The sequence below is a fragment of the Carcharodon carcharias genome (genome assembly GCF_017639515.1).
Source record: "Carcharodon carcharias isolate sCarCar2 chromosome 32 unlocalized genomic scaffold, sCarCar2.pri SUPER_32_unloc_2, whole genome shotgun sequence".
Classification (NCBI taxonomy): Eukaryota; Metazoa; Chordata; class Chondrichthyes; order Lamniformes; family Lamnidae; genus Carcharodon; species Carcharodon carcharias.
The window spans coordinates 441,804-456,626 of NW_024470686.1; the positions used below are offsets into that span (position 1 = coordinate 441,804).

General features: G+C 49.7%; 1 protein-coding gene across 1 annotated transcript in view; it reads right to left on the reverse strand.

Moving 5' to 3' along the window:
• The window catches only part of LOC121274141 (talin-2), a 402,472-nt gene extending 389,921 nt beyond the window's left edge, over positions 1 to 12,551 (reverse strand). The window contains exon 1 of the mRNA XM_041181315.1: positions 12,462 to 12,551. The gene's annotated coding sequence lies outside the window, so the exon portion shown is untranslated. The remainder of the gene's footprint in view (positions 1 to 12,461) is intronic.
• Between the last annotated feature and the right edge of the window lie 2,272 nt (positions 12,552 to 14,823).

A 14,823-nucleotide genomic window follows, 5' to 3' on the forward strand; every position in this document is an offset into this window, starting at 1 on the left:
AAAAGATTTAGGGAGGGAATCCTAGAACTTAGGGCCCAGGCAGCTGAAGGCACAACCACTCAGGATGGAACAGCAGATGCTGATGATGCACAAAAGACCAGGGCCATACGAGTGCAGATCTCTGGGGGTTAAAGCCAAGTTCCTTCTCAGTGGCATGGCCATTAGCAACATAAAAGTCTCTGCATAAGCCCTTTAATTTACCACTCAAAAGAATTTAAAGGGACCACTCACTGAACAAAGTCACCTGCAAACTCCAAAACAAAAATGACAGGGTACATTGGTTGCAGGGCTGGAGGAAATAACAGCGATAGGGAGGGACCAGGACACTGAGGGATTGGAGCATAATGCTACCAATTTTAAAAATCAAAGCACTGCTGAACCAGGAGCCAGTGTCGATTAGTGAGCACCAGAATTTCGGATAAACAGGACTTGGAATAAATTAGAAAATGGGCAGCAGGGTCTGAGATACTCCTTGGATATTAGGACAGTCTGAATCTCAATAAGGGGTTCCATCAATGCTTAATACCAAGCAGACAGCGTAGCTTGCCTGTCACATTGTGTTTTAATGCACAGTTCAGTGCTGCCTCACACAAACATACTGGGGGGGGGGGCGGGGATTTAATGTTTGTGATGGGTGTCTTGCCTGCCCGCCGGGGAGCCAGAAGGAGACCCTGATCAGCTCTGTTGGAGGGGGCCCACGACAGGAAATGTCCATCAGTCCACTGAAGGGCCTCAATTAGTGCCCGGGCAGATGCCATCTACGAGCCTTCACATTGTGGGCTTAATTGGCAGGGAGATCCCCACCTTCCCGATTAAATGCCCCCCCCACATTCAAACTCGCCTGTGTAGGGGTGGGGGGGGGGGGGAATGGTGGTGGTGGGAGGGCATTAAATTTCTCACAGCTCTTTAGATGCTTGCTATATACAACAACAACTTGGATCTGTTCTGACAACAACTTGCTCCTCGTACCTTTAATGTATTTTAATACGTTGGTTCTCAAGAGTGCGATCGACACCAGGCCACATAACGAGCCATTACGGCAGATAACCAAAAGCTTGGTCAAAGAGCATCTTAAAGGGGGACCGGAGAGGTAGAGAAGCCCAGAGGCTTCAAGAGGGAATTCCAGAGCCCAGGGTCTCAGCCACCAATGATGAAGTAGTTCAAATCGGAAATGCTAAAGAGGTCAGAATCAGGGGAGCACAGATATCTCGAAGGGCTGCGGGGCTGGAGGAGACTACAGAGATAGGGAACGAGGGAAGGCATGGAAGGATTTAGAAACGAGGATAAGAATTTTAAAATAAAGGCGCGGCTTAACTGGGAGCCAAAGTAGGTTGGAGAGCGTAAGAGTAAAGAGGTAGAGAGGCTCAGTGTGAGTTAGGACATGGGCAGAATTTCAGACAACCTCGAGGTAACCTAAGGCCGGTCAGGAGTGCTGCAGTAAAATGCCCCAAAGGCACTTAACAAGAACATTACCAAATAAAATTGGGCACCGAAATCTAAAAAGTAGCTCCGCACAACAAATACTCCCCAGAATACAGAATTGCCAACGTCCAGGTACCAGATACTTTCCACATCACCAAAGAAAAACCTTGCATTTATGTAGTGCCTTTCACAACATCGGGACAACAAAAGTGTTTCTGAACTGTAGTCACTGTTGTCATATAGGAAACACAGCAGCCAAACCATGCACAGCAAGCTCCCACAGACAGAAACATGATAATGATCAGTTCATCTATTTTTAGTGAGGTCAATCGAGGTGTAAATATAGACGAGGACACCCAAGAGCGAGGACAGGACCTCGGTTTAACACTTCACCCCAAACGTTAACCAGCCTCCTAGAATATCTTCTGGCCCGACTCAAGGAGGAGTGAACGCATTTTCCTGACCTGTGAAAAACATTTACCCCTCAATCAGCGCCACTAAAAACTAGGTTAACGCTATTTGTCAAATCCTACAATCCGAACTTTGGTTGCTGCTTTTGCTTTTCATGGGGGACTGCATTCAAAATTAGCCGTGATGTGCACTTGGACATACAAGTAGTTAATGGAGCGGCTGAACAAGCACCTCGGCTCTGAAGCATTTACCAAGGGCAATTCACGAAGACACCGTTGAGAACGCCCCACCCGTCTTCATATAGTCAGAGCTTCTGAGTCAACCCGAGAGGGCAGACGGCATCATGGTTTTATGCCTCATGGAAACACTGCATCTCCAACAGTGCAGCACTCTCTCAGCACTGGGCTGAGTGAGTCAGCATTGAGTATGTGCTCAAATCCCTGCAGCCAGGGAATGAACAGGAGAAACAATACCTCAGAGATACTGTAGGTTGCAAAACAATGAGGGGGGGGAAGGGCATTCCAGCACTCCCGCAGCACTCCGAGCAGATGTGTTGAGCGTTTTCTATCTTTGTGGTCGATTTAGGAAGATGCCATGGAGATTTGTGGACCACGTATAAAGTTTAAGTCTCATTCCCAGGAATCTGCTGATATTTTCAAGTTGTTGACAGGAATGGGCCTCGATTGGAATACCCCCCCCCTAGTGAAGAAACAGCCCTTTCCAAAGCAGCTAATTTTAAATAGGACAAACCAGCAAATCACAAAGATAAAGTGCATTTATGATTTGGCAGAGTTCTGTGATTTACGTCTGCAAGTGCAATGCTATTTGAGAAGCCAACTTAAAAGCTTTGCTCCATAAATACCACAGTTATATTGTGGACAAAACACATTGTCTGGCACTGGCTCACCTGAAACCTATCATCAGGAATGTTGCAGAACCACCTCAGGATACTCACAGGTCTTACAGCAACAACAGGCAGAGACCAGCAGAACCTGACACTTCAGTCTTTGCTACTTTGTAACGACAAGTAAACGTGAAAGAATTCAGCTCTGGGTCACAGTTTCCTTATCAAAGCAGGTAGGGCTATCACCGAATCAGGGAGCACCAGACAAAGCTACTTGGCCCATTGCACCTGTTCTGGATCTTTAATAACGTAATCCCATTAGTCTCGCTCCCCTGCTCTTTCCCCATAACCCTGCAGATTTTTCACTTGTGTATTCACCTAATTCCATTTTGGAAGTTATTAATGAATCTGCTTCCACTGTCCTTTCAGGCAGCACGTTCCAAATCATAGCAATGCACTGCATAAAAAATTGTTAGCATTTCTCCTCTGGATTTCACTGCCAATTATCTTCTGCCAGCAAATCCTCTATCAAAACAACTTGGGAATTTTGAACATCCCTTTTCCATCACCCCCCAACCCCCCCTCCTAACTTTCTCAGCACTAAAGAGAACCTCCCCAGCTTCTCCAGCCTCACCACATGACAAAGCTTTTCATTCCTGGGACCATGCTATGAATCTCCTCTGTACCTCCCCAAGATCTTGACATCCTTCTTAAAATGTTGTGCCCAGGTCTGGACTGTTCAGATGTAAGGTCATCAACCTGAAACCTTAACTCTGTTTCTCTCCGCAGACTTTGTCTGACCTGCTGAGTTTTCCCAGCACATCTTGCCCTTATTTCAGATTTCCAGCATTTGCAGTGTTTTTGCCCTTGTCTATTTCAATCAGAGCCACAACTATTTTGGATATTCTAACCGCCAAACAAAGATTCTCGCCAACACTTGTCCCATTGACAAATTACCCTGCCGCGTGCTCCATTTTTCCAATGACCCCTTGAGACCATACACCACAGGACCCAAACTTGCTCTTTAAGCAGATTCCGCCAGCTGTGGGTAGCACTCGCACCTCGGAGACAGGAAGCTGTGGGTTCAAGTTCCACTACAGAGACCTGAACACAAAGTCCAGTCCAACGCTCCCCAGTTCAGTGTTGAGGGAGTGCTGCACTGTCGGGAGTGCTATCTTTCACATGAACTGACTTGTTGCTGATTTACACTGATCCCATTAGCACTGTATTGTCCAGAGCTGAAACATGGTCTGCTGATAAGCATCGGAGCATCTTGTAGTCACCTGCACGTTGATGTGTTGTTTTACGATTTAAGGATACAAAGTGCAGTATCAAGCCAAACCTGGGCTGAAATTAGCAGCAATCACCTCGACATCTCATTTTCAGGATCTCTCTGTTAGCCAGGGTTTCTCAGAGATTGTCAGAGTTCACTAGCTCACTTAACATCCAGGGGGGGGGGAAGAGACAAGAGTGTGTCATTCTGCCCAGAGACTCCAGGGTACAGTCTTACATTCCCTCACCAGCAGGCTGTAGGCGGAGAGGGCTAAAATTGTCCAGATGGGCTTCCCACTGGGTCTCCATCCATCCTATCCTCAATTTCCCCCTGGGGCAGGAGAGGCTTAGGCTGGCCCTTACATGGCCAATTATCGAGCACTTTAGGGCCGCTTCTCACCCAGCCTCAATTTTCAGGCTGCCAGGGAGAGTCCGGGGGTATGAGAGAAGCTCGAAAATAAACAGGCCTCAGATGGGAATTGGGGGGGGGGGGGGGGGGGGGGGGGGGGGTTGCTCCATCAGCAGCCCCCTTTTAACATCAGGCACCCACCCCTTTAAGTCCGGTGACTGCAGGTCCTCCATCACCGCCCTAAGACCCCCAAAACTTCCCCAGTGCTGGACTCCTGGGCCTTAGACTCTGGGGATTGCTTGCCCATCCTGCCCACTGCTTGCCCATCCTGCCCACTGCTTGCCCATCCTTGTCCATCTTTGCCCACCTGCTTGCCCATCCTTGCCCATCCTGCCCACTGCAGCTTCTTTCACAATAGGGTCTAGACAGCTACTGGCCAGCACCTCTCTGAGGTGGGGCGAGAACCAGAAAGAAGCCATTCAGCCCATTGTGTGTGCGCCAGCTTAAAAAAACTAGCCGCCCATTCCAACCCCACCTTCCAGTACCCGGCCTGTAGCCTTGCAGGTTACAGCACTTCAGGTATCCAGGTACCTTTTAAATGAGTTGAGGGTTTCTACCTCAATCACCAATCTGGGCAGCGAGTTCCAGACACCCACCACCCTCAGGGTGAAAATTTTTTTCTAATATCCCCTCTAATACTTCTACCAATCACCTTAAATCCATGCCCCCTGTTAATAGACCTCTCCACTAGGAGAAACAGGGCATACCTGTATACTGTGTCTAGGCCCCTCATAATCATGTACACCTCAATCAAGTTACTCTTCAGTCTCCTCGGTTCAAAGGAAAAATCAACCCCAGCCTGTCCAGTCTCTCCCCATAGCTGCAATTTTCAAGCCCTGGTAACATTTGTGTAAATCTCCTCTGTACTGAGGGGTGTAAATCCCACCTCCAGCTAATTAATGCTCGTTGGAGGGTTAAGTGGCTGAGCGACTGGCAATCTCGGCGGGGGGTGTGTTCTTGGCTGATCCTTCAGATGGTGGTAGAGCAAACCCTGCCATCCTAAAATTCCTGGCCCCTATCTCTCAAGCACACCAACCCTCTCACTGAAAACCATCCCGGTCTCATCATAATTAAACCTGCCACCAAAACCACTTATTCCAAACGACTGAATCTCCCATCAAAGCCCAGTAGACTTCAACTCCTCCAAGATAACATCCAACTGCATTTACAATTTTATTATCTTGGTCTCTACTTGTTCCAAACATTTAGCAACTCAGTAAAAAGCTTCTTCTAAATAGTTGCTGCTGATAGTTCCAGTTGTTGTTCTCTGACCCATATTTCACGGTTTACATTAACCATGATTTAATATATTTGTGGCCCTCAATGAAGTCTTTCCTCTCTTTCCAGGTTGTGTAGCTCAAACTATTCCAATACTTCCTCAGGCATCTACGTCCCATTGGGAATTAGCATCGTCAATCTTCACACTCTGTCCAGCTAACCTGATTGCAGTCTCATTCACCCATCTAACCAGCACCCAGGAAAACCTCAGCACAACCTCGAGAACCTTGTACTCAATGGCTGATCGTACATCCCAGCATTGATTTTTCTGTTTCATTGCATTCAACACTGATAAAATAGTGACAAGAACAACTCCCTTTGACAATTTCCCAATCCTACTCTTTTCTATTCATTCCTAAGTCACTTGGTTTCCCATTCAGTACACAATACCCACCATCTACAAGACACAAGTCAGGAGTGTGATGGAATACTGTCCAATTGCCTGGATGAGTGCAGCTCCCACAACACTCAAAAAGCTCAACACCATCCAGGATAAAGCAGTCCACTTAATTGGCACCCAGTCAACCACTTTAAACATTCATTCCCTCCACCACCGACGCACAGTAGCAGCAGTGTGTACCATCTGCAAGATGCACTGTTGGAATTCACCAAGGCTCCTTAGACAGCACCTTTCAAACCCAAGACCACTACCATCTAGAATGACAAGGGCAGCAGATAGATGGGAACACCACCATCTGGAAGTTCCCCTCTAAGTCACTCACCATCCTGACTTGGAAATATATGGCCATTCCTTCACTGTCGCTGGGTCAAAATCCTGGAACTCCTTCCCTAACAGCACTGTGGGTGTACCTACACCACATGGACTACAACGGTTCAAGAAGGCAGCTCACCACCACCTTCTCAAGGGCAATTAGGGATGGGCAATAAATGCTGGCCTAGCCAGCGAAGCCCACATCCTGTGTATGAATAAATAAAACAGGAAATGCTGGAAATACTCAGCAGGTCCGGCAGCATCTGTGGAGAGAGAAACAGTTAATGTTTCAGGTCAATGAGCTTTGGTAGAACTAACTCTACCAAGTTCTGATGAAAGCTCATTAACTCTGTTTCTATCTCCACAGATGCTGCCTGACTTGCTGAGTATTTCCAGCATTTGCTGTTTTTTAGTTCCGATTTCCAGAATCCGCAGTATTTTGCTTTATCGTTACTGACTGTTAGAGTCGTTCCTAAAAGTTGGAAATTCGGATTGTGAGGAGAAGCTTATACTAGTGCTCTTCTGTCAGATTCAACCTTGACCACAGCAGGACAAATACAGGCTCAAAATCAAATGAAGAGATAATATGAAGGGTGATCAACATGAGTAAGGAAATGGTGTATGTTTGGAATGATTTAAGCAGCTAGAGTCTATGGCAGGAGGGCCTCACTAGGAACAATGATGTAGGATGGATCAAGTGACCTTCCTCTGCATCCTGATCCATCCCTCCTTACTCTGAAGTAATATTGTCCAGATACCTCAATCACAATGAGGATATCTATGCCGCTCACACACCTTACTCATGGTGGCTATGTGTCTGCTTCGATCCACCAGGGATTTTTTTCCACTGAACACTGCATCAATGTTTCCTCCATTCCCTATCAGCCTGACAGAAATAGCCAGTCACATGGCAAGTGCCAAAGATTTCAATCTCACTCAACAGTCACTAAAACAAAAACCTTATTGAAAAACATGCAGAGTGGCCAACCAGAAATAAATGCAGAACTTAAAAATAAATGACCCATTGTGTTCAGAACCAATCGCAGAGAATCCAAATCCTATTGCTGCTTGAGAGGAATCTGGAGATTATTCCAAACTTTAGAAATGTCTCTTAAGTGAGCTTACGTGAGATTGTTGGTCAGATCCCCTCTGTACTCGATTGTCTGGAATGACTGGAAGAGGGCTTGTTGCCTCCACTTGCCCTGAGCTGAGATTGTCTCAATGAAGGGCTAATGAGTATGTGCGTGAGAGGCTACTGTCATAAACACACAAATAGTCACCGTAAAATGACACAGAAATCAGTGCTGAAAAATGGAGGCATGTTACTGCTATGATACTCGAACACAAGGGTTTAGTCTCACCGAATGTGACCCTGGTAAACTAAAAACTTAGAATTTAAATGTGTGAACACGGGAGCATCAAATTCTCTTTATCATAAAACGGAATTCTTCCTTCTCCTACAATTCTGTCACACAACCTCCAAATGAGAAACATAACACCTAAAAGTTGTTGCATTTGGTCATTGACTTCTAATCCTGGAATCAGACTGGCTGCAAAGTGGTCAAATATTTAATCACCAATCAGAATTCTGCTGTGATCTTGTGTGATGTCCAGTAAAAGTAGAGAGAATGTGCAGTAAGTGAGCTTCCATCTTCTGTTGGAATTCAGGAATTCCATTAGCCATAAGGGAGCCCCCAGGCATTACCTTTTCCCTAAGCAGCTCCCATTCCCATCTTCCCCCAATGCCAAAATCTCAGCCCTCCCAGCCAGCTTCTTACCAGAGAACCACACCTCGGGACAAGAGATACTGACCTTGCAGGGGCTACAGTGCAGATTGACAAGTATGACACTGGGCTGAAAGGGTGAAGAGGGCAGGTTGCAGAAACATGGCTCGGATTCCCTTTAGCTTGGAGGATTTGAGGCGCGATAGAATTGAGGTATCTTGGAATTAAGGTATCTAAATTGAGGTATTTAGGAATTGAAGTATTTAAGGATCGGATGGGGTAGGTCGAGAGAAACGATTTCCTCTGGTGAGGGAATCCAGAACAAAGAGGCATAATGTTAAAATTCCAGTTGGGACATTTAGGAGTGAAATCGGGGAAGATGAACTCACTCCCTCAAAATGCTGGGATGCCCTGGTGGGGCGGGAGGACAATTAAAATTCTCAAGCCAGGGGTGGGCGGATTGTGTTAGATATCAATAGGCCAGGAGCAAAAACAGGTAAATGGAGTTAAGATACAGGTCAGCAATAATCTAACAGGATGGCGGGACAAGCCGGACAGACAGAATAACCGATGCTGCGGAGACCCCAGTGGAATTGTCAAATCCTTGCACCGATAGATGTGTAACTGGAGTTGGCAGGAGAAGGGGAATTTCCCCAGTGACGCCTTTGGCACCAGCGTTTAAAAGAGGGACTCTGCTCCTGTACTGCAGCCCCTTCCAGATGCCGGTGGAGCAGCTGGACCCCAGTGGAGGGGGGTCAGTGTGGGTCAGTGCTCACTCCGCCCTCACCTCCCAGCGGCGCCAGGTTCACGCCCGGTGCAATTCGCCTTTCCGAACCCACCAGCGCCTCCTCCCCAGTCCGAGCAGCAGAGCTCGCACAGGGGGGTGGTGTCCCCCTGGATAATGCTGCATTCTCACCATCAGCCGGCCTGAGGGGAGAGGGAGAGGGAGAGGGAGGGGGAGGGGGAGAGGGAGGGGGAGAGGGAGAGGGAGGGGGAGAGGGAGAGGGAGGGGGAGGGGGAGGGGGGAGGGGGAGAGGGAGGGGGAGGGGGAGAGGGAGGGAGAGGGAGAGGGAGGGGGAGGGGGGAGAGGGAGAGGGAGAGGGAGGGGGAGGGGGAGAGGGGAGAGGGAGGGGGAGAGGGAGGGGGAGAGGGAGGGGGAGAGGGAGGGGGAGGGGGAGGGGGAGGGGGGAGACAGAGACCCCCACCCTCCCCTCCCCTCCCCTAGATCGGAACACGGAGCGAAGGCTGGGAATGGCCATCGCGTTTCAATATCGGGGAGAGTCTCAGTCTTTAACCAGCCGGGAGGAGGGGGAGGAGGAGGGGGGATTGAGGAGGAGGAGGGGGGATTGAGGAGGGGGAGGAGGAGGGGGGATTGAGGAGGGGAGGAGGGGGAATTGAGGAGGGGAGGAGGGGGGATTGAGGAAGGGGATTGAGGAGGGGGGATTGAGGAGGGGGAGGAGGGGGGATTGAGGAAGGGGATTGAGGAGGGGGGATTGAGGAGGGGGAGGAGGGGGGATTGAGGAAGGGGATTGAGGAGGGGGGATTGAGGAAGGGGATTGAGGAGGGGGGATTGAGGAGGGGGAGGAGGGGGGATTGAGGAGGGGGAATTGAGGAGGGAAGGAGGGGGAATTGAGGAGGGGGAGGAGGGGGAATTGAGGAGGGGGAGGAGGGGGAATTGAGGAGGGGAGGAGGGGGAATTGAGGAGGGGAGGAGGGGGAATTGAGGAGGGGAGGAGGGGGAATTGAGGAGGGGAGGAGGGGGAATTGAGGAAGGGGATTGAGGAGGGGGGATTGAGGAGGGGGAGGAGGGGGGATTGAGGAGGGGGAGGAGGGGGATTGAGGAGGGGGAATTGAGGAGGGAAGGAGGGGGAATTGAGGAGGGGGAGGAGGGGGAATTGAGGAGGGGGAGGAGGGGGGATTGAGGAGGAGGGGAGGGGGAATTGAGGAGGGGGAGGAGGGGGGATTGAGGAGGGGGAGGAGGGGGGATTGAGGAGGGGGAGGAGGGGGGATTGAGGAGGGGGAGGAGGGGGGATTGAGGAGGGGGAGGAGGGGGGATTGAGGAGGGGGGATTGAGGAGGGGGAGGAGGGTGGATTGAGGAGGGGGAGGAGGGTGGATTGAGGAGGGGGAGGAGGGGGGATTGAGGAGGGGGAGGAGGGGGGATTGAGGAGGGGGAGGAGGGGGGATTGAGGAGGGAGAGGAGGGAGAGGAGGGGGGATTGAGGAGGGAGAGAAGGGGGGATTGAGGAGGGAGAGGAGGGGGGATTGAGGAGGGAGAGGAGGGGGGATTGAGGAGGGAGAGGAGGGGGGATTGAGGAGGGAGAGGAGGGGGGATTGAGGAGGGAGAGGAGGGGGGATTGAGGAGGGAGAGGAGGGGGAGGAGGGGGAGGAGGGTGGATTGAGGAGGGGGAGGAGGGGGGATTGAGGAGGGGGAGGAGGGGGGATTGAGGAGGGGGAGGAGGGGGGATTGAGGAGGGGGAGGAGGGGGGATTGAGGAGGGGGAGGAGGGAGAGGAGGGGGGATTGAGGAGGGAGAGAAGGGGGGATTGAGGAGGGGGAGGAGGGGGGATTGAGGAGGGGGAGGAGGGGGGATTGAGGAGGGGGAGGAGGGGGGATTGAGGAGGGAGAGGAGGGGGGATTGAGGAGGGGGAGGAGGGGGGATTGAGGAGGAGGGGGAGGAGGGGGGATTGAGGAGGGGGAGGAGGGTGGATTGAGGAGGGGGAGGAGGGGGGATTGAGGATGGAGAGGAGGGGGGATTGAGGAGGGGGAGGAGGGGGGATTGAGGAGGGGGAGGAGGGGGGATTGAGGAGGGGGGATTGAGGAGGGGGAGGAGGGTGGATTGAGGAGGGGGAGGAGGGTGGATTGAGGAGGGGGAGGAGGGGGGATTGAGGAGGGGGAGGAGGGTGGATTGAGGAGGGGGAGGAGGGGGGATTGAGGAGGGAGAGGAGGGGGGATTGAGGAGGGAGAGAAGGGGGATTGAGGAGGGAGAGGAGGGGGGATTGAGGAGGGAGAGGAGGGGGGATTGAGGAGGGAGAGGAGGGGGGATTGAGGAGGGAGAGGAGGGGGGATTGAGGAGGGGGAGGAGGGGGAGGAGGGTGGATTGAGGAGGGGGAGGAGGGTGGATTGAGGAGGGGGAGGAGGGGGGATTGAGGAGGGGGAGGAGGGGGGATTGAGGAGGGGGAGGAGGGGGGATTGAGGAGGGGGAGGAGGGAGAGGAGGGGGGATTGAGGAGGGAGAGAAGGGGGGATTGAGGAGGGGAGGAGGGGGGATTGAGGAGGGGGAGGAGGGGGGATTGAGGAGGGGGAGGAGGGGGGATTGAGGAGGGGGAGGAGGGGGGATTGAGGAGGGGGAGGAGGGGGGATTGAGGAGGGAGAGGAGGGGGGATTGAGGAGGGGGAGGAGGGGGGATTGAGGAGGAGGGGGAGGAGGGGGGATTGAGGAGGAGGGGGAGGAGGGGGGATTGAGGAGGGGGAGGAGGGTGGATTGAGGAGGGGGAGGAGGGGGGATTGAGGATGGAGAGGAGGGGGGATTGAGGAGGGGAGGAGGGGGGATTGAGGAGGAGGGGGAGGAGGGGGGATTGAGGAGGAGGGGGAGGAGGGGGGATTGAGGAGGGGGAGGAGGGTGGATTGAGGAGGGGGAGGAGGGGGGATTGAGGATGGAGAGGAGGGGGGATTGAGGAGGGGAGGAGGGGGGATTAAACAGGAGGAGGAGGTGGATGATGATAGCCCAGTTTCAACCCTTCCCCCCCCCCCCACACACACACACAATGCGGTGACATTACAGCAGGAGCCCCCACCTCCGCCCAACATCAACTTCCCACCTCCCAACTATTCCTACCCCCTTGCAGCTGGTGCTGAGGAGACAGGAGTCACAAATATCTCCAGAGGAGATGCACTGGGAAATATGGCGGCTCCAAATCTCCTTAAACCCACTGCATGGCAGAGGGACCAGAACAGGCAGATACAGCACATCGTGCTGAAAGCAGAGAGACTGCACCGCACACACACACACCGAGAGAGGGAGGGGGAGCCGCGACCATCACTCACACCAGCCCTGAGCATTTTACAAGCTCCAGTTCGCGGCGAGATGCAGGATTTTTTCTTAAATCCTATCTTAAATGCAGCAAACTGCAACACATGGAACTGACTGGGACTAAAATTCATCTCAACCAATAGCTGGCAATATGATCTCTCCCCCTCTCTCCCTGTGACAGTCCGCACCGATTCCTCTCACACTGCAATAAATCCATCTTCCTAACTAAAACCTGCAAAAAAAAATATTGAACAGGGAATGACACAAACCAGGAGTGGGGAGGCTGCAGCTCCCAACAGACAGGAGAGGCAGAGAGAAACTTCCTCATGTGCTGGAGACTGACACGGCACAAGCTGAGATTACCTGTAGCATTCCGAGGCAAGGCGAGAATTCACAGCAACAAAACCCTCGTTTACAGACAGCCTCCAGAGGCAAAAACACAAAGATTTCAGGAGCACTATGGCCGGAAAAGCGTCATCATTCCGGGACTACAGATTTTAGCGGTGAAAGGTCACCTTCCCAAATCCTAAATAGTGGGAGGACCGGCTGGGAAATGCTATCTTGGATCTTGCAGCTCTGCTTCAGAAATGAAACGTGAAACTGGCTCCGGGACTGTGCCAGGAGCGCTGGATCCCAGCACTAAACCCTGTGCTCTGGATTGTCCCCTGTCCAAACCCCTCACTCACTGCAACACCCACACACAGTCAAAGGGAGACATCAGCTGGGGGCGTGGGTGTCGCTGGATGTAAATCCTCTCCACAATCAAAGGGGCCAGTTGATGATAATCCTGCAAACATACAGCTTCACAACCACTTCCCAACTTCGCTGTGCGTCTTCACGCCACTAACCTCAGACTGTGAATCCAAGGGATTTGACGAACAGCTCCAAGGGGAACACAATCGCTCCAAAATTCCCATCTATCGACAGAAACCGGTTATTTGGAAATAAAAAGCAATTTCTTCTCAACAAGGAATGGGTTGGCTCTTCGCCCAATCTTGTGGAAGATGTTGGGATGTTGGAGAGCTTTAACCCCATTCTTTCAAAACTGCACAATGATCCAAAAAAAAGAGTTGGAAAATGTCAAAAAGTTAATTGTGGTGGAATGTCACCAAAGTGCATAACTTCCCTGAGCACATTTTAATGCAAAAACTCAACAAGACCGTTCAGCTTTCAATATTGTATTTGATGTTAAAATGTTTCACAGTCCCAGCAATTTGCAATTCAAATTGCTAAGCAACGCTATACCTGACATTATTTCATGAACAGACTATCGGGTAAAACAGCTTCTTCCCTGGGAGTGATAAGTGAGACAGTTTAAACCACTTCAATTTCAGTCCACTCAAGTTGCATCCTTTAATATTTTAAAAATAGCATTGAGTTTGAACTGATAGTTCTGACTGCCCAATCTGAAAAAATAAACATTTCAAAAGGTGTGAATATTAATGACCATTATTTATTCGAATGATCCATAAATCACTTGCAAGTACTGTAATAAGCTTTTGGGCATTAAAAACTGAGTCTGCACAGGATCTGATCTTCATCGGTTTAATCATGGTGTAATGCTATCACTCGATCTTGAATAGATTATGTAAAATAAGCAAGTGTAATTCACAGGTTAAATTATTGACAACCAATATTCACCAACAAAGAAAGACTTATAAAGCACCTTTCATGATCCCAATCACCCTATGAACAATGACGTATTTCATGAAATCACTTGCAAATGTGGTAAAATCCCATGAACAGCAAAATGGCGATGAGTAGATAATCTGCTTTTAGGACAGGGGTTTGACAGATAAATATTTGTCAGGGCACCAGGAAGGACTCCCCTGCTCAACAAACAATGCCATGGGATCTTTTACATTCACCTAAGAAGGCAGATGGCACCCCGGCTTATTGTCTGCAATGAAAAAGACTCCTCTAACAGTGCAGCACTCCCTCAGTACTGCACACCGAGTGTCAGCCTAGATTATGCCCTCAAATTTCTGGAGTGGCACTTAAACCCACAACCTTCTGACATAGAGACAAAATTGCAACCCATGGTTACATATATACACATACATGCACACATACCCACGGTTACATATATACACATACATGCACACATACCCATGGTTACATATATACACATACATGCACACATACCCATGGTTACATATATACACATACATGCACACACACACTCATACAGGCTTTCACATATTTCTGAATTTATAGCACTTTATATGATGCTACTAAAAGGATACATTAATATTAAGATGAGTGCTTTCAAGTTGCACCAAAACAACATATTACTAAAAAGATCCAAATTTCACTCAGTTTTTACACTGTGAAAACTTTAGAAATTATAATTGGATCAACTTTCTGAAAGGGAATTAAATATTCCAAATTTATCACAGAATGATTTGAAAATGATCAGAGCAAAGCAGCAGACAACTGATGTTACAATTAACTAGATTACATTAAATCAAAGCAATCACCTGAGGTTAGGATACAGTAACTCAAGAGACACTCCAGGCCATTGTCAGAAAGTCACTGTGACAAGATTTGAGGAATACACAAAGCATATGGACTTTAGGGGAACATTTACAAGTCCAAAAATGAATGGAAAGTCATCCAGTTAGATTTTGATTATACAATAATGATTAGGCTCTCATCAGCATTAATAATTTAGACATCATTAGTTTTATAGAACAGTTTAAAATTAATTATTCAAATATCATAT